At 43.2% G+C, this 17,585-nt stretch overlaps 1 protein-coding gene and 1 long non-coding RNA gene across 11 annotated transcripts in view; both read right to left on the bottom strand.

Moving 5' to 3' along the window:
* LOC118513550 (cGMP-dependent protein kinase, isozyme 2 forms cD4/T1/T3A/T3B) overlaps positions 1-17,585 on the bottom strand; it is a 109,295-nt gene that overhangs the window by 11,045 nt on the left and 80,665 nt on the right. The gene's annotated exons all lie outside the window — the stretch shown is intronic.
* On the bottom strand, positions 879-8,734 carry LOC118513552. Its single transcript, XR_004906478.1, has 2 exons — positions 6,367-8,734; positions 879-4,961 (listed from the first exon to the last, which is right to left on the bottom strand). It is a non-coding gene; the product is annotated as an uncharacterized LOC118513552 (long non-coding RNA).

Raw genomic sequence — 17,585 nt, 5'->3', positions numbered from 1 at the left:
GAATTGAAGCAGCGGGACCCAGCATTTAATATGCTTTATTTAAATTTCTAATTAAAACTGTTGGGTTACGGTGCATCTTGCTAGTTTGATCTTTCTGCATAGGCGGTTTTATTAGGGGTTTTGTTTGTGTGAAACAAAGGCACGTTATTAGTAAAAAACTGTTATTATACAACATTTTTTGCTCGGATTAAATTATTCCAAACTAGAGCCAATGCTTTCTCTACGTTTGCCCTGCAAACCAGTCACTGTTGAAACAAGTGCATCGAAGTAATGCATGGCGCATTCCATTGCACACCTTGAGCGGTGGCTTTTGCGGTGGTCAACGTCGATTACAACCCAGTCCCTGTCAGGCTAAGCGCTAATGTTGATCGATCATCCGTCCACGTCTCGGACGCGGCGATACAAGACAAAACAAAGCACATACTCCTGCCACTTGACTATGTCCCCATCATGTTGTAATGCGCAAAGTTGCATTATCGGTTCCGCTAGACAGCTGCGGCAGGTTTGTATGTGTGTCGATTAAATAATTGGCCTTGCACCATGTGCATGTGACCACCGACAGACAAATGGTATGCAAATGGATTTTCTCCCTTCCAACACCGGTAAACAACAGGAACGTGCCTCCACGGTACCTCCAGTTTACACAAGCTGACTGCCCAGCTGGATACCCAAAGGGTAGCCATTGATGGATATTCGAAGGGCACGATATGTCAATGCTATCAAAGCTTGCCTTAGGAACACGTTTTTTTTACCAAGCAGCAACGGTCCCGTAAGTAGTTGATAATTATTGTCTTTTGTGTTTAGTGTCTGCAAAAAATTCAACGGTATTAAAAATGTTTCTGGAATTAATATGCATTGTTCGTGCCATATCTGATGTATTTTTTTTTTTTTATTATTACGGACTGAATATCTGATGTCTGTTCTGGATTAAATGGCATATTTACACGAAGAACTGGAAGCTGTTGCACTGTCTGGAAGCTTCACTAGCGAATACCGATTTTTGTGTATGGACACATTTCAGTCTTTTAATAAACTAACGTCAACCAGATCTTCAAATCGTATGCAGAGCTGACTATCCAGCCATGTCCATAATCATGTCAAAAAAGCCAGTAAGGGCAGTGCAAGAATTCTTGAAGTTGAAGAGTCATATAACAATAATTAGAATTACCGAAACATCAAAGGTTTGACATGTGTCTATCCAAGAATTCCTGAACAGATTTTCTATTGACACGAATTGATTAGACAAGGTGCTACAAGTCCAAGTTCTATCTAAGTTCCATTTAACATTACACACAATACAAAAATAACGCAAATTTCGTTAGTCCAACTAGCCTATTGAGTCTCATTTTCTCACTATCAAGAGTTATATCTCTTCTCCTTCTGTGTCTCTGTCTGCTTCAGATATTTAGAATCATTGGGCCAAACTCTTTCTAAAGTTGATGCCTATTAGAACTGAAATCTTTCTATCCAGCATTACTTGAATTAAATTTGATTTCTTTTCTTTTATCTTTTTTATCTGATGTGCCTTTAGATTGGTATCTTCTTAAAATAAAATCGTCTCGGTATGTTTCTTGATTAGCTCAGCCATGTTTTGGAGGCATCTATTGCTTGTTTGAGACGTTAATCAGTTTATTTTGTATTTTTTGTACTTGGAAATTATCTTGAAATGGGAAAAAAGATGAAGACTCCACAATTCAAACTCGATCTCACGCTGGAAATGTAACTTGTTCATCGCCTTGTTTTGAATGCGTCATATTAAGCCTGCTCTAAGGTTATGGTTCCATTGCAGGAAGATCAACATTGAACGCTTCCCCGAGCAGAGCGGACCAAACCATAAAGCCACTTCTTTATTGCGCACTTTGGAAAACGGAAACCAAGCATCACACAGAGCTTGATCGCTCGTCTTTACTCGGTAGTGACACCACCGGGCGGTAGTCTCGTTTCCTTCACATTTCTGCACGATGCCGGAAGATGTGACCACGCAGGAAAACAGAAACCGTCCGGGTAGCATCACGATAGGGCAGCAGTGGATGTGTCATGCGGTTTTGGTGTGTGCGATTGCGCAATGGCAAGGTAACGATTTGTAACGAACCGTCACATCGGAGACACTGCCCCGATATGAGTGTGAAGACGTGTGCCGAGCGAGCCACAGCCATGATGATGGATTGCGGAACTGCGAAGACAGTTGGGCCCGGGGCAGGGTTCGGGTCAAACTGCGCGAAGAAGCCATGGCACACATAATTTTCATCCAACATCGCATCCAACAGTTCGGCTGATGGGGCGTATGTAAGAGGGCGCTTACAATGGGCCCCCACCATGATGATGGACGGTGGCGCGCGATCCGCCTACGAGACAAAATCCGTAACGGATTTTGTGCGCTGACATTACAATTAACCTACAAATGCTTGCAATTGGATATTGCTGAAGGTATTGTGGTTTTAGGTTTGCAAAAAATGTTGCCACCGAAAGTTTGACCATCAGGAGGGTGGACAAGATGTACGTCACCGAGGCTTCATCATTGCTGCCGGAGAGCTTTGCATCGGATTGATGCTTCTTTTGCTTTAATGTGGTTTTAAGATCTCCGCCCTATGCATTTGGAGTCTAAAGTGCGTTTTTTCTGCTCTTGGTTTATTGTTATTATGAATATTTTCCCCACGTGCAAACGCTATAATTAATACACGCTTTGATGAACATCCATCCAAAACGAGCTTAGGTACACTGTACTTCTTCCCAGCAGGCGAAGATGAATGTGTTTTTGGTTCGAGGAGCATACATTTCTTACTCGTCCATTTTACGAGAGGAAAACAGAGAGATTCCACCCAGTTGACAGGAGAAAGTTCGCGTTGAAGAATAATTCAAGTATATGTCAGGAGGTCAATGATGGTAAAACAAAGAAGCCTAAACGAAAATAATTAAACACGTACTTCAACATTAAGAGATAATCTTGGAGCTCAAAAAAACGAACAAAGTATATATAAATGGGGAACTTCAAATTACACTACGCAGAGTAGGAAAGTTGAGCTGTAAAACGGAAATTGAAAACAAGAAACAAACGCACAATAGAATTGTTCTCCCTGCCCAACAGTGAGAAGACACAACACACAGTAATCGAAATCAGGCCGAGACCTACAACACCGGTCCATGTGCTCGACGTACCGCGGCTGTATTTTGGAACCGTTGTACTAAGGAAAAAAACAATTTTCACTCTAACCAAAGCTGGAAAATGCTTCATTTGTGTGATTATCCATCGTTAGCGCTAAGTACCACATTACTCGTATGCCCAAACGTGCCCCAAACGAAGCCAGGAAGCCCACTCCACTCTGTTGGATGCGGTGCGTGCTGCCTTCTTTCACAAACTACTATTGCTCGTGCATTGAATAAACTGATGAATGAAAAATTCCGTTTGATTGATTGCTAGCTTTCTTTTGCGGGCGTTGTTTTCCTGCCGTTCACTGCTATTCACCCCTCTCCCATTCACTGTGCTTCATCGATTCGATTTTTGTGTGAAAATTAATCATAGTTGTAGGAAATGTACGCATTGACGGATTCTCGATACTATCGATCGGTCGACGGACGGTTTCCGTTCGGTGGTGGAGAGCCATCGACCGGCTTGAGCGAGGTCCATCATTTCTCCTGGATATAAGTGGGTTAAACATTCCGGCCGCTTCGATCCATACGAATCGGGTAAGTACGCGGCTTGCGGATAACTCTACTCCGATGCATGAAATTTAGCACGGCTCATTCACCTCTTTCATCGCAGCACAGCTGAGAGTGATACGAGAGTGGGTACCCACCGTTCATCCACTACCGTACTACTACTTGAATTGGCACCGCTGAGTAATGTGCTGTGCAATAGGATAGGAGCAATCGGATGGTTCCGTTTGTTTTGCCATCGTCCATCTAGCCGAATGGGGAATGGGTTATTGTTCAGGCCACAGTTTTTCGGTCAGCTATTCTGCGGGCTGTCATTTATTGATAGCGCGATTTTGGGTCAACGAGATGCACCGTATATTCCGGCTGGATCCAGCTTCTCGTCTAGCATGTGTTGAAGTCACGTTAAAATGAAGGCGATATTGAGAGCCTCTACAATCGTGAGTAAATGAGGATTTGAAAAAACATGGAACGAGCCTAAGGGTTTTCTAATAAGGTGAAGGCAATTAGTATGAAAGTATCAGGTTGTGCGTAGAGTAGGGCTCCCTATTAATATGAGGTGCGCACTTTTCAGAAATAAGCGATAAGCTGAAGATTCAAAGCAATTAAAAGATAAATTAACTTGTGTATCCCTTTAAGGTTTTGAGGTTATTAAAACCAATATCAATTATCATATCAATCTCAATATTTTTTTCTTGTCTGTTAAGATTGTCTAGACATCTCGCAATGGGGTTCTGTGATGACATGAGCTACACTCAGTTAAACATTTTAACAGGCATCCATCAAATATCAAAATCATCATACAGTCGTGAGATGAGAACAGGAAAACTCATCGCTAATCGCCGGGCAGCCAAGATTTCGGTCGGATCTTGGACTAACTTCTTTTTGAGATTTAGACTAAACACAACTGATCCGCGGTCCGGTGGTAGACAGGGGCGCTGCTCTTCACACGGCCAGGCTGGGGTTAAAATCTTATCTGCGCCGTTCCCGCATTGTGAGGACTGCTTTGCTTATCCAACTATGCGGTAACAATAAGTCTAGTAAGTAATGGCAGGCATGACCTTAACGGATAGTCTGACCAGGAAAGAAAAAGAGAGATCGATATGAGTCCTTTCAAATAACAAATTTATATAACGTAGTCAAATTGTCCGTCCTTACAAGTCTATTCCTGGTAGAATTTGTTCCAATTCAAGGCCATGTGAACATCCCACAGTCAAGGTACAAAGTACAGATCTTCGTTTGTTTCAAATCTTCTCGTGCTCATGACGACAATGCTTTGAGGCCTTTTGGTTCAGTTTGTTCATTAGTACCTGAAGACGAGACACAAATCATCATTGTAATAGTTCCAGATTATTCACACCCCGCTTTATCACCTCAGTACGTGCTCCAAACCATTGCCGGAAGGAATAGGTGCGTGCTCCAAAGGTTTTGTTCTGTTTATTTATCAGAACGGAATTCCTGTGCGGCGCACTTTGCATCCTGCAATGTCAACGGTCTTGTGGCGCAAACTGGTACACGCACAACAAATATGCTTAACTGCAAATATGTGCTAAAATGTGGATGAGTAATCGCAAACATTTCATTTCCCACCGCCCATTTCGCTAAAGTGCAGTGACATGCACTTCGGCGGTACGGTGGACGGAGCTCATGCTTCCTCGCGCATCTGTTTACCAAAACAGAAACTAACACGATAAATAAGCTCACAAACACACACACTCACACACCAAACGAGCAACGAGATACCTGGTGCGAATTACCACACATTACAGCTGTGTTTGCGAACATAAATTATGAATACTAAGCACCGTGCCTTCGGTTGGCTCCTACATCGGTTTGGCAAACAGCGAACTTTGCATATTTTCAACCGGCAGCTTGACGACGATCGTGATTAAGTAATCATGCAGTGATGCCATTCGAATGCGTTCAAAAAGGTTATTGGTACGTGTGAAAGGATTGTCACAAAAATTTATTTATTTTGAGCCAATACTGGTTGCTTCCTTGTTGGATTCAAGTAAGGGTAACAGCGGGTGGGTACAATATCCGCTTCTCAGATCACATTCTACCTTGTGTGTTTTAGTTTCTTTTTTGTGACTGAAATGATGATTCACACGATGAATCATCTGTGTTGAGTGGCGTGATTCACTCGGCTTGTTTTCTACAGGTTCTTGGAAGTAAGATGGGCGTCGTCGAGCAACGTCAAAAGCCTTCCTAGAAGGGAAGGTTATTTGACCCACTTTTTCTTAGCCAACCACATCCTCTCGTAAAAAATGAGTTTAAATTTCTGCTGTGGAGCTTATTTACTTTGGGCATGAAATTAATATTCGTGAACGGTTGATCCTCCATTCGTTGATCCTCTACTACATTTGCTCAGAGAAATAATGACTAACGCTTTATCAAATGAGTTAGATTCTGTTGGCCGGTTTCTGTTCGTCGTGTAAGAAGCCAAGGATGAACCATTAATCGTGCCTCCGTCTTCCGGGACACTGCTATCACGACAATCCCATCTAGACACCCATCAAGGTCAAACAATTACTTTGATAAAAATCGATTTGTTCCTCACTTTCCTAACCCAGTTTCGCAATGGAGGTTAATCAAACCGACGACACACACGCACATTTTTAAGTTCGTTTGCTGCCAAACGAAAGGGATACACGGCTCGCTTGTCTTCAGCTACCAACTAATCTCGAAGCCATTCGTAAGATCTGTTGCTATTACCTGACAGCTAATTTTAACGATTTTCTCCATCCACAGCACAACACGGCAAGTAGGACAACCCCACAGGAGGTTTGATTATTTTGTACCAAGCAGTTGACAGCAAATCGTCGTCACCGTTGGCGTAACCACACAGCACAAATTGTCTTGGCCGGGCTGTAGGCCAGGTGTACTTTAGCGCTTCGCCAAAAATGCTTTGTGGCCTCCGTCGTTGTAGTGCGGTCAGCACAATTGCCCAAGCAGCAATTATTGGTGCAGCCGGCTGTGTACACTCTGGACGGTGATCATACCCCCGAGGTGTTTGTCGATCGTTTTTGGGGCCAATGGGGAACACTGGTGCTGGTGGACGATGATTTCGGAAATTTGTCGTCGTCCCGCTTAGCAGATCTCGATTGATTGAGAAAACGGTTTTAAGTGACTGCGACTCTTCGGGGCTTGTTCTGGGTGCTCAATCCTGAAGATGAAAAAAAAATGGTGCTTCTTCTCAAAACACGAACGGTTCGTGAATGATGATGATGATGCTGCTGGTACAGTAATAGTAGTGGGTTTCTTTTCTCGTTTACTCGACAAAATTTGGAACTTTGCTTCCGCGATTCAAACATTATTGTGCAGTTTTGTTTCATTTCCGCGTTCGAACGAAGGATGGGCAGGTTAACAGGCGCACTTGGAGGTGTATCAGCGGTACGATGGGTAGGCAAAAGCGTTAAGACGTGATGTGAAGCAGTTTCTTAATTAAAATGATGAATTTTCTGTAACATCCAGTGCAGATACAGTGTTGTAAACGTTTTAACGTACGCTCACGATACGATCGAAGATCATTCATTGTGGTTGTCCTAGATTTTGGTATAAAAATCTATAATTCCCTTGGGAAATGATGTTGTCGTGTTAACCTTTATAGAAGATACTGATCGATGAGCTAGAAAATTTAACTCGTGAGGGATACATTTAAAATAAATAAGGACTTTATATAAGATGAGTGGGTTTGATTTTTGATTAACTATTCCCTGAAATTAGCTTTTAAAATTCAAAATTACGGTTATGAATTCTCCTTTTGTTTTTAGATTGATGTTGTGATTTCTTCCTCCATTATTAGAACTTTGGAGAGCTTGGAAGGCCAATGAAGGACAATAAGATGGCGATGTGCGAGAGTTAGCTTTGATGTGTCAGATACAAAAGGCGGAAAATCTGATTGGCTTGATCGACACAGATAATGGGTCTTCTGTTGCAGCAAACGACGCAACAATTATAACGTCTTGTAAAGTATGACTTATTTGTTTTAAAATCATTTGGACTGTTAGACTTCTTCATGTAGTATAACTGCATTATTTTTGCTGTTGTTATTGTTTATTTCTTAATAAAAACGTTCCCAAAGGTCCATCCCACCCATTCAGCTCGATTTGATTGAATCGAAAGCATTCTGACGACATGTCGTTCAATTATCATAATTGTCTCAACGAAACTACCACCCTTCACGGTTTCGTGCAACCTTAATCAGCTAATTGCATGCCTTTTGAGATCAATTTGAAACTCATTTCGAAATGAACATTGGCATACATGTGCCCCACACTGCACTCCCAAAAGCTGCTGCTATCTCTATCGCATGAAATAATTACAGGTGTTGCGAATAAAAAGTGAAAAAAAAAACACATGAGCATCATGTTGTTGATAACATTGACTCACCGATCCATCCAAATTGGTGTGAAACTATCACACTTTTTTCTTTGTGCACTCACACTTTCGTTCCAAGTTATGCTTCTGCCACGATGTGCAAAAGGTGCACGTGCCAGCCCGTACTGCTCGGGGTTGATGGTATGATCGTGTCCGATACGATTTCATGTACACCCCCGCTTTCTGGGTGGGTGGATCGGTGTTGCAAATTTAAAAGCCCAAACAAAAAACAATGTTTCCAAATTTGATATGGTAAATTTGCGCCAACTGGTTGCAGTTGAGAGATGGGTATGAAATTTGGGTCTGCGTTGTGCAGAGCCATTTATCATCGTACGCCTCGCTTTACTTGCGGCAAATTACACAAAAAGCTTCAATCAGTTGGATCTGATCTGATCTAAGGCATACACACACAAAAAATCTTTTTTCCCCAAAAAACAAGTGCACACAAACCTCCGTGCGAATGAAAGCGAAATCGGTTCGGGTTGGGAGATGAGATAAAAACGTGCGCTGGATAAAATTGAATCTGACTGCATCTGGCTTGATCGCAGACATGAGCGGATTTAAGTGGATAATGTGTGTCTGCCTGTGTCTGCAAGGTGTGAACGAAATTGGAGTGTGAACACGGACGGCCTTGTGAAACGTTGCACTCTGTCGGGAGCAATTCTCTACATTCATGATAATACTCTTTCTTGGTGCAAAAAACAACACACACACACACACGCACACACGTATATATAATAGTGCAGCGAAAGATATGCTAATTTCTAATGTGATCTTTTCTTTTATCTCGCTCACTGATGCGACCAAGATCGCTTGGTTAGCGTCAGTGCGGGACCTGCATCATCTGTGAGTATAATGGGGGTTATAAAGGCTTTTTTTGCTTCTTCTTTTACGATTCGTTCGGGGCACGCGTGTGAAGGCGAAATTATGCCATAGAAGAAATGATGTGGGTGTTTTAGGGTGGAAAAAAACCAAAGCGCCTTGATTTAATGCGACAAGAAAGAAAGACGAAAGAGAAAGTTATTATAAAGGGCAATTTTTATGCAATCAAGTCCGGCAAGATGGGACACCTTCGTTAAGTCCTTCATTAGGAGGAGGTATTTAGTGATGGCTTTTCCTGAATGTTGTTTTTTTTCCTGTGTGTATGTGTGTAATCTACGTCAAAATGATTGATTTTCTTAATAGTTTATAAGTGAATGAAAACGGGGCTATGAAGGTGAATTTTGAAATAGTTACAAATAATTTCTTTTTGTTGCATCAGTACCTCTCTAGAAAATGGACATAATCAAGCATACGGAAAGCTATCAACACTGAAGTGATCCTTTCCATAAATGTAAGTGCCAAGAGAAATTGTTTTCATTTTACCACTTTTTACCACACAAACAAAAGACACCGTAATTGCGTGCGCCTGGATAAATGCTCTCAAGCGCCAGTGTGATAGCCGCTGGTTTGATTTGATTAACGCAGCTGAGGCTCTTATGTTATCGAGAAGCACTCTATACCACAACGGCTGACAAAAATGATGAAAAGCATCGGTGCACTTGCAACATTGTCTGCAACCCGGCACGGCCCAGCAGGCAAAGAATGGTTGTCGGGTGTTGCGTCAAAGATCAATCAATCATTCGCGCACCGTCTGTTCCATTCGAGTGAACCAGCCGCACAGAGCCGAAATGAACACATCCGCCGCCCGGCATGGCCTGGGGAGACCTTTCCTAACTCTGCGCAGCCGACCCAACCAGCTGGTTGAAGAAAGTGAATTTGGCTGTGGACGAAACGGGGCCCACAGTATCGGGCCAGTAAAAACAAACACAGAAATGAGCCACCACCGGGCACACGTCCGCAACCTGGTGGTGCTCTGTTTAGCATACAACAGCTCCACATACAGTGCCGTTCGTTTCTCGCTGAACCGCGACCCAGCGCTCCCCACAGCTCCATGGTAGCCGTGTGTCGTCAGGTGGAAAACTGTTGTTTCTTCACCCGACGGTCTTGCAAACCTCGGTCGATCGATCGTTCGATCTTGGATCGATGGCGGCGGATTTTCCACTTCCAGGAAGGTGGTTTCGGTGGGTGGATTTTTCATTTCGGCATCGGCTGGCAGCAGAATTGTTTTAGTAGCCGAGGACCGTTTAACCGACAGTCGGGGGTTTGTAAAAGATGCGCTGATGCCGGCTGTATTGGAAGCGTTTTTTGTTTCTCTGTGGTTGCGTCTTTTTCGACTTTGTTTGAGCCGGCCGAATTTAACCCACTTGCTCGCAACCGAGAACGGATGATTGAATGAATGTTTGTATGTGTTTTTTCTCTCTCTCTCTCTCTTTCGCTCTATGTGATTTCGATCAGCGAATGAATTCTGTTCCGCAATCGGTGGACGTGGAGGTGGAGTTAATGGAAAAATAGGAGGCATAAGTTAGGTACAAGTTAAACAACATTTGTTGACGCAAACAGACGGGAATTAGCTAGCTAAAGCAATGTCGGCTGTTCGATAGTGTATGGTTTGATAAACTCATTCGTGGAAATGAAATATGACGAATGTCGATGCAATATTATCATACGACACGCGGGATAAAGTTTGGAATAGGTAACATGGTTGGGATTATCTTCTTATTCGTTTGACTCGACTCTATAACCTCGAGAGGTCTTGGCTTGCCATTATTAGATTCTTTGAGTTGGTCATACCCATTGCTAAATAGTCAGTCCTGTGCGCAGGGAGACAATCCGGACGGGCTTAGTTATCGGGTCCTGCCGGATGAAGAATGGCTCGCATTTGTACATTAATTTTAAAAATTGTAACATATGTTGAACATACACACTTTGGCTTTAAAAATATAGGAGAACCAGAGTAAACTCAAAGAAATAATCTAGAAAAGCAATAGTCATATCTTAATTGATTCACCTCATTATTCAGTTTGAGCCATTGCCTTAAACTTGGGTAGAGGCGACTTCAGGCTCGGTCCTCACACCGCAGTATCGAGATACAAATCCCATCCAGACCGCTCCCCCTTTGTGAGGATTGACTATCCAACTACGGGATATCATTAATTCTCGCAATCCAGAAATGGCGGCATGACCTAAGAAAAGGTCGTTAGACAATTATTCTTCAGACACAATAAGCTCTGTAACTTGCCAAAATAAAAGAAAAAGCTCTAAAAAACTAGTCGAGAATTCTGTACGCCATTGGAGTTAATATTAAAAAACTAAACTTCACAGCTCTCTTCTAAAAAGCTGGCTTTTAAATGATAATCCTCCATACCCCAAGAGTTCACGAAATAAATCAAGAGTATCGTCCAAACTGATTAAGCGGGACAGTGTATTTGTATCAAGAAAGGCGCGTGCATAAATCACTCCATTGACATGACAACGTCTGTAGGTTCCTTATCAATGTACTCAACACAGTCGCAGATAAACGACTACAGCGACAAATAGCAAACAAATTTACACAATTGCTATACATATTCACTGACTGGTTTGGTTGGAGGGAGGCTCGGGTTGAGAACGAGAAACCCATGCTCCACCACAAAACGCGTCAGTGGTTGTTGGAATTTATGAGCCTTTACCTTTACACCCTACGACCGTCACGATCCATCAGCGACCGTGGGTTTGCGTTGCTTAGAATCCGCCACTGGGAAGAGTAGTACACTTCCTACACGTAAAGATTGCAGTTCTTGTGCCGGAGAGCTCATCTACACCTACCAGACACACCGATCGACCACAAACAAATGGTAGCGATGCGATGAAGTTGAGCAAAGATCCCAAACCCAGTCACGATCGTGCCAAATAGAATGTGCCGATGTTTGCTGCTGACGTTGAACAGCCACAGAGCAAGTCTTGTCTCGGCAGTGCGCATGAAAGGGTTTACAGTCGACTGCGAACAAGGTGTTTGCTGCTAGTTGTTGCGCTAAATATGCAAACATTCGCGAGCACTACCTGCCGATACAGCACAAATCGTTGGTGCACACTCCCTAGTTTACTTTTTCGGAGTTTGATCCGGGAGGAAGCTTGTCCTCCCAGAGATTGCTAACAAAGCGCGCAGAACGAGAGAAGGGAACCAAATAATTACACGTAATTGTAGTCGTGAAGCACACTTTAAAGTTCAGCGCTTTAAAGGCACCGTCGCCGTTGACATTTGAAGCTGTGATGTCGGAATCGGGCTGAGGCTTTGGGAGACCGAGGTTTGAAGTTCGGTTGCCGAGTCCGAGCAGCTTTCGTGATTTCATGCACCAAATGTTGAATTTATGAGCGCCTTTCGGAACGCCCAGTTGCTGCCAGTTCCTAGGGAGGGCGAGCCTAAAAGGGCGGAGTGAGCGCACCCTTTACCAGCAGCAGTTGCTGGTATATCTCCGCAAGGTCTGTATTTCTCTTGCCACCGTGCTTAATCAAATCGATCCCGCACGCGAACCAGCACTGAAACTGGAACATCTCCAAGTCATCTCCCGCAGCAGCGCCAGGGGTAGCTGAGCGGTAAAACCTTTTAATGATCGTGTCAAACCACTTTCTTCCGAACGCTGGTCTGTGTCCAGCGGTGTCCAGTGTGTGTTGTCCCCCAAAGCGACTCGGTTTGTTTGCAAACCGTTTAGTGATCGTGTGGCCTGTCAGGTCGGTCCCAACCGAACGAGCGGATGTCCTCCGTTAGGTCGCACAGGCCTCGCTGAGCTTTGAAGCCGTTAACAGACACCGGTCGGTGAGGCGGTATGTTTTAAATGGTAAATGAAAACGGTTAGTCGATAAATTCTGTTCTACTCTGCGGACGCACGATGAGACTGTGTTTTTTTTTTTGCTGTTAGCTTGAATCGCCCGGAATGGAACAAATCGATAATCAGTGTACAAAATATTGCTCACGATCGATAGAAAGATGGGCATAAGATCGTGCGCTTTTAAATAAAGCTACTTTAATGAGCGCGGCCTACTAGCCAAGGTCCAAGAGCGATTTTTAATTAAATCCTAATTGTAATATATTGAGGTGATTCTTGCGTCAGGAATGCAGGAGTTGGAAAAAAACAGATCCCGATTTAATAACGATCGTTTTGTTGAGATAGTGATCTGTTTGTGTAGAAATTGGATCTTCATTGAAATGATCATAATTCAATTTGTGCATCACTGTAAACGATCACTTGATGCTTGAAATCTCAGCCAAAAAAAACGCAATGAAAGCGATTAAATGGCCGTTTCTCCACGGCTTTGGATGTTCGAAATGTGTACAATGTGCTGTCGAACGTTCATCGATCGTCTGCAGCAAAGGCAATTGTTATTTGACCGCTAAGAAAATATAGAAGCAAAAAAAACTAGTCAGACAAGAAAATTCCTACGCTGTTTAAAAAAAACTGTTACTCCCATGTGCAACTAACGCGATGCGGCTACTTTCAAATGTGACGGTGTCGATGGAAGAGACTCAGCCAGACGCATTCCGGCCAATGGAGCCGTGAAGATGGTGCGCGTCTTTACAAAAAAAAACCTTTAACGGGGTAGCACAGACAAGAAACAGCAAAACCAACCCAGACACAGTACAGAACCCATCCAACGGATGCTTACGGCGTCGACATAAAACAAACCCACCAACACCACCGCGACCATTTCCCGTGGTGGTTCTGCGCCCCCGGGAAAGCCAGATAGAGGTGGAAAATCGACAACCCGATCGGGATCCCGACGCCCCGGACCTGTACCAATATAAAGTGAAAGGTAATGTAGGTTTGCTTTTGTTTTCGTTTGATTTACGCGCCCAGCACGTGGGAGAATGTTGTGGCATGTACTGCGACCCTTCGTCCCTTCATCGGAGGCGATAGAAAACGAAACAAATGTGGAACAACTCCGGAGATGAAAACTGGCTCCGGTACAAAATCCGGGACTTACGGAACAGGTTTTCCAACACGGTGCGATACCGTTCCGTTGATGTTGGGAAGGCATGTGTTTTCACCGACGCCGTATGGGAGAAGCATGTTCATGCGAGTCATGCTTATGCTTCTCAGCAGGAAGAAGGTGTGCACCGGAAAGGGGTTTTTTGATTAGGTCGCGACACAACATTGAATTGTGAACGGGGCGCTCCGGTTCCTTTTTTTTTCTTGTTTCGCTTTAACTTGCCACAACGTTGACATTTTGCCGCACCCTGATAATGACATTTAAGTGGCGCATGGAACAACAACCGTGTACGGACCTGCCGTCGCCTAACCGAGATAGGATTCGGGATCGTGCTGCTGGTTTTGTGCTAAGCTCGGCGACACACAACCACACACCCGGCCTGAAAGTGGGCCAACGGACCCCTCCTTGGCCGGGAGGAGATTGCAACAGATTGGCACACCGTGTTGTCGGACAGCGTTTAGCTAAGTACAAAGAAAACGGTTTCGCACTTACGCGACTACCCGGAGGAGAAGGTTTTTCCATCTGATTAGGTGTGCTTTCACTCTTACCTGAAACGGAACAGAACAGAGAGAGAGAGAGAAAAGGGGAAAATGAGTTTCGTTGGAAGCATTTTAGCGCATAATTAGGATCAATCAGGGCGAAGAGACCCGATATGTCGTGGTGCAAAGAAAGGATTATTAATTTCACCGAGACAAATTAAATGCATTCAAAACCCGGCGGCGTGTAATGGAGAGAGTTATTATAAGGGAAGAAGAAAATCTATATTTTCATTAGAGTTCGTCAATTTTTGGGTTAATGTCAAGGGGCCTCTTTTCAGTGACGGGGCCGAATTGCTGCGGGATGCTATTTTTTGTAGCAATAACTTTAACAAACGAACATCACTCATTAAAACGTATAGTTTCTAAGAAGATAAATTCAATATTTTCAGCAATACAATCAAACCGTCCTTCAAAAATCAAGGAGAACTTAAATAATCTAACGTTAGCTTTATCCTCCAAATTATTCCAAATAAATTATTAATAAATTATTAAATAAATTATTATTATTAATAAATTATCAATTCGATTCGAAATTGATCCAGTCATTTGAATTTCAAAATTAAAGTTAATATGAGTAATATAATTAAACAGAACTGTCCAGGAACCCTTTAATAATATTGTTTTTCTTTTGTCGATTTTGTCTATTTTAAAAACTGATTCATAAATTGTATCATGAACTCAGTGTCATTTGAACTCAGTGTCCGCCCGTAGGGTTTACCAACGTGTTGTTCAATATAGGTAAAGGCTCTGTGGGTGCAATCAAGGAGCTTTGCGGCTCACAGTGTTCATAGATATCTTCTTTTGGCCATTTCTGTGACACTATGTTTTTTATACATTCATAAAAAACATCACCTTTTATACGGTTAAAAGTTAACCTTTCCATTAAACATTTTTTTATTTGAAATCCACAAAACTTGAGCTATAGTGGCCACACTCTCTACCCGTATTGAATAACCAAGTATATGATTCAGACGCGGCGATTTATTGCTGCCATTTGCGAGTCGCGCTTGCAGTAATCGATAAACCCACAACCAACCGGCTAGCTCGCATACTGATGATGATTGCCCTCGTCGAGCCCCGGGATCTCGAAGCATAAAACAAAAACAACCAAACCGAACCTATTCGAAACCTATTCGACGGCCAGGCCAAACACACGCACCTGGCATCCCTTTTCGGGCGTACGTGCGGTCGGTCGATGGCTTACCGTTATGAATATAAATAAATCGCCAACTCGCCGGGTACAGCCGTTCGCCGAAACCGTTAATGGGCAATCGGATCATCGGACGATGGGCTCACAATGGGACGAGCCTTTGCGGTAAAGCTCTTGCAGGCGGAAGAGAACTTCAACTGCGGGCGGGCGAGCATGCGAAGTTTTGTTTTATGAGGCTGCCAAAATGGCCAGCGTTTCCTTCTTCCTGGATCGTGCATTGGTTTGTAGTTTCGATGGTCGTGTGATGTGTGATTTTTTGGGGTTTGTAGGTAGCGGAAAATTTGAATCACAATAAATATCTTCCCAGGTGGTTGAAAAGCTTAGGCATATATGCAGTGATCGTCGAAAGTTCGCTAACGTTAATATGTTTATCTTCCCAATACCGCTGTGATAAAGTAGCGTATGGAAAGCGCTCTCTACAACAGTGTAGCGGTTTGTTTGAAAGCAAACAAAAGAACTAACAGGTAGTACAACTTTCGGCAGAAGAATGAAAATTATGGAATAATGAATGCAAATGGAATGCCTCGGGAGGGAACTTCGAGTGTGATTTCTCTACCCTAAGTAGACTGATTTCCGTTGGCTAACGAGTGAAAAGATAAACTAACGATAGGGCACAGCATGAGCTTGAAGTTTTCAATAACCATTTTCCATCCCAACGCACAAAGCGGAAATGAAAACATACGTCTACTATTAGATACCAAAAAACAAGTTTCCTTGAAACAATTTTCCCAAAACTCAAAAACTCTACAAACAATACGATCGCAGTGTATCACTCACTCTCACTATCTCTCTATCTCTTTCCCGAGCTTTTCCCCCCTTCAAACCTGATCCACAGCGAAAAGCGAAAATAACCGAGCAAAAGCGCAATGAAAATTGCGACCAAAAGCGATACAGCGAAGCATTATTTCGACCATTTTCCGGCTGTTTGGCTATGCGCAGATCGACCGTGGAATGGATGCACCAACCGGCCGCCCGCAGTGGGAAGCAAACATAAATCACCGATCCAAATTTTTGGAAAACACTAATCCCGTGCGAAGGTTAAGCAGCGTCGTGACAAACCGCGTCATTGAACTCGGCACGGCCACTTTTACTTTCATCGGTGCTTTTTTGGCAATTCGGAGCGATATGTTTTCTTTCTCGCTGTACCATTCGGTCTGAAAATGGCATAAATTTGCGAAAGGAAACTGGCTGGCTAAAAGTGGAACCATAGAGGAGATGGATGTCGAATGGAAGTGGCTTAGAAATTGACTTTCGCAGACCTTGACGCATCTTCGCATGCATAAAAGAATGCTATGGCCAAAACAAAGGAAACCACAGGTGCATCATGGCCGTACAAAATTAATCTTCCGTCCGGTGCAAGTGTTTTCCTTTTCCTGCAATTACAATTACCATCGGCGAAAACAACATCCTCCAAAACGTTTGTTTGTATACGGTGATGGTGCAGGTGATTTAAGGTCCTTGGTGAGCAGACAAAAAAAATCTCTTTGAAAAGTTCTCTCGTTGCTTCTTGGACGCAAACAAGGCATCTGCGGGCATAGTAAAGAGGATGGTGGAATGGCAAAGCAAGGAAAATGTCAAAAGTATTCCCATGGACGTATTTCCTTACGGCAAACCGTCTGCCGGTAGATCGAGGACAGAATATGTCCTCGAGAAAGTCCAATATTTACAGTTTGCGCTGCCTTAAATCTACTATGACTGCTCAAATTAAATTGAAACAATGTGTGCCAAGGCTCAGAGCGACGTAAATAGAGCTCTTGTTGAGCCAACAACGTCAAAACTTGAACTTTGCAACATTTGCAACTCTGGAAATAAATATTTATATTAGTGGGATTCGCTGACGTAGAGTCCCAGTAAATTAAATCAACAAATAAGACATCTCAGACGTCATGAACAAATTGAGCCAAAGGTGACATCATTCAAACAATCATTAACTCTACAAGTGGCTTAAGTATCTCAAA

Source organism: Anopheles stephensi, chromosome 3 (genome assembly GCF_013141755.1).
Source record: "Anopheles stephensi strain Indian chromosome 3, UCI_ANSTEP_V1.0, whole genome shotgun sequence".
In the NCBI taxonomy this organism is placed as follows: Eukaryota; Metazoa; Arthropoda; class Insecta; order Diptera; family Culicidae; genus Anopheles; species Anopheles stephensi.
Note: the sequence above shows the minus strand (reverse complement) of the source record. Positions and strands in the feature narration are given on the sequence as shown.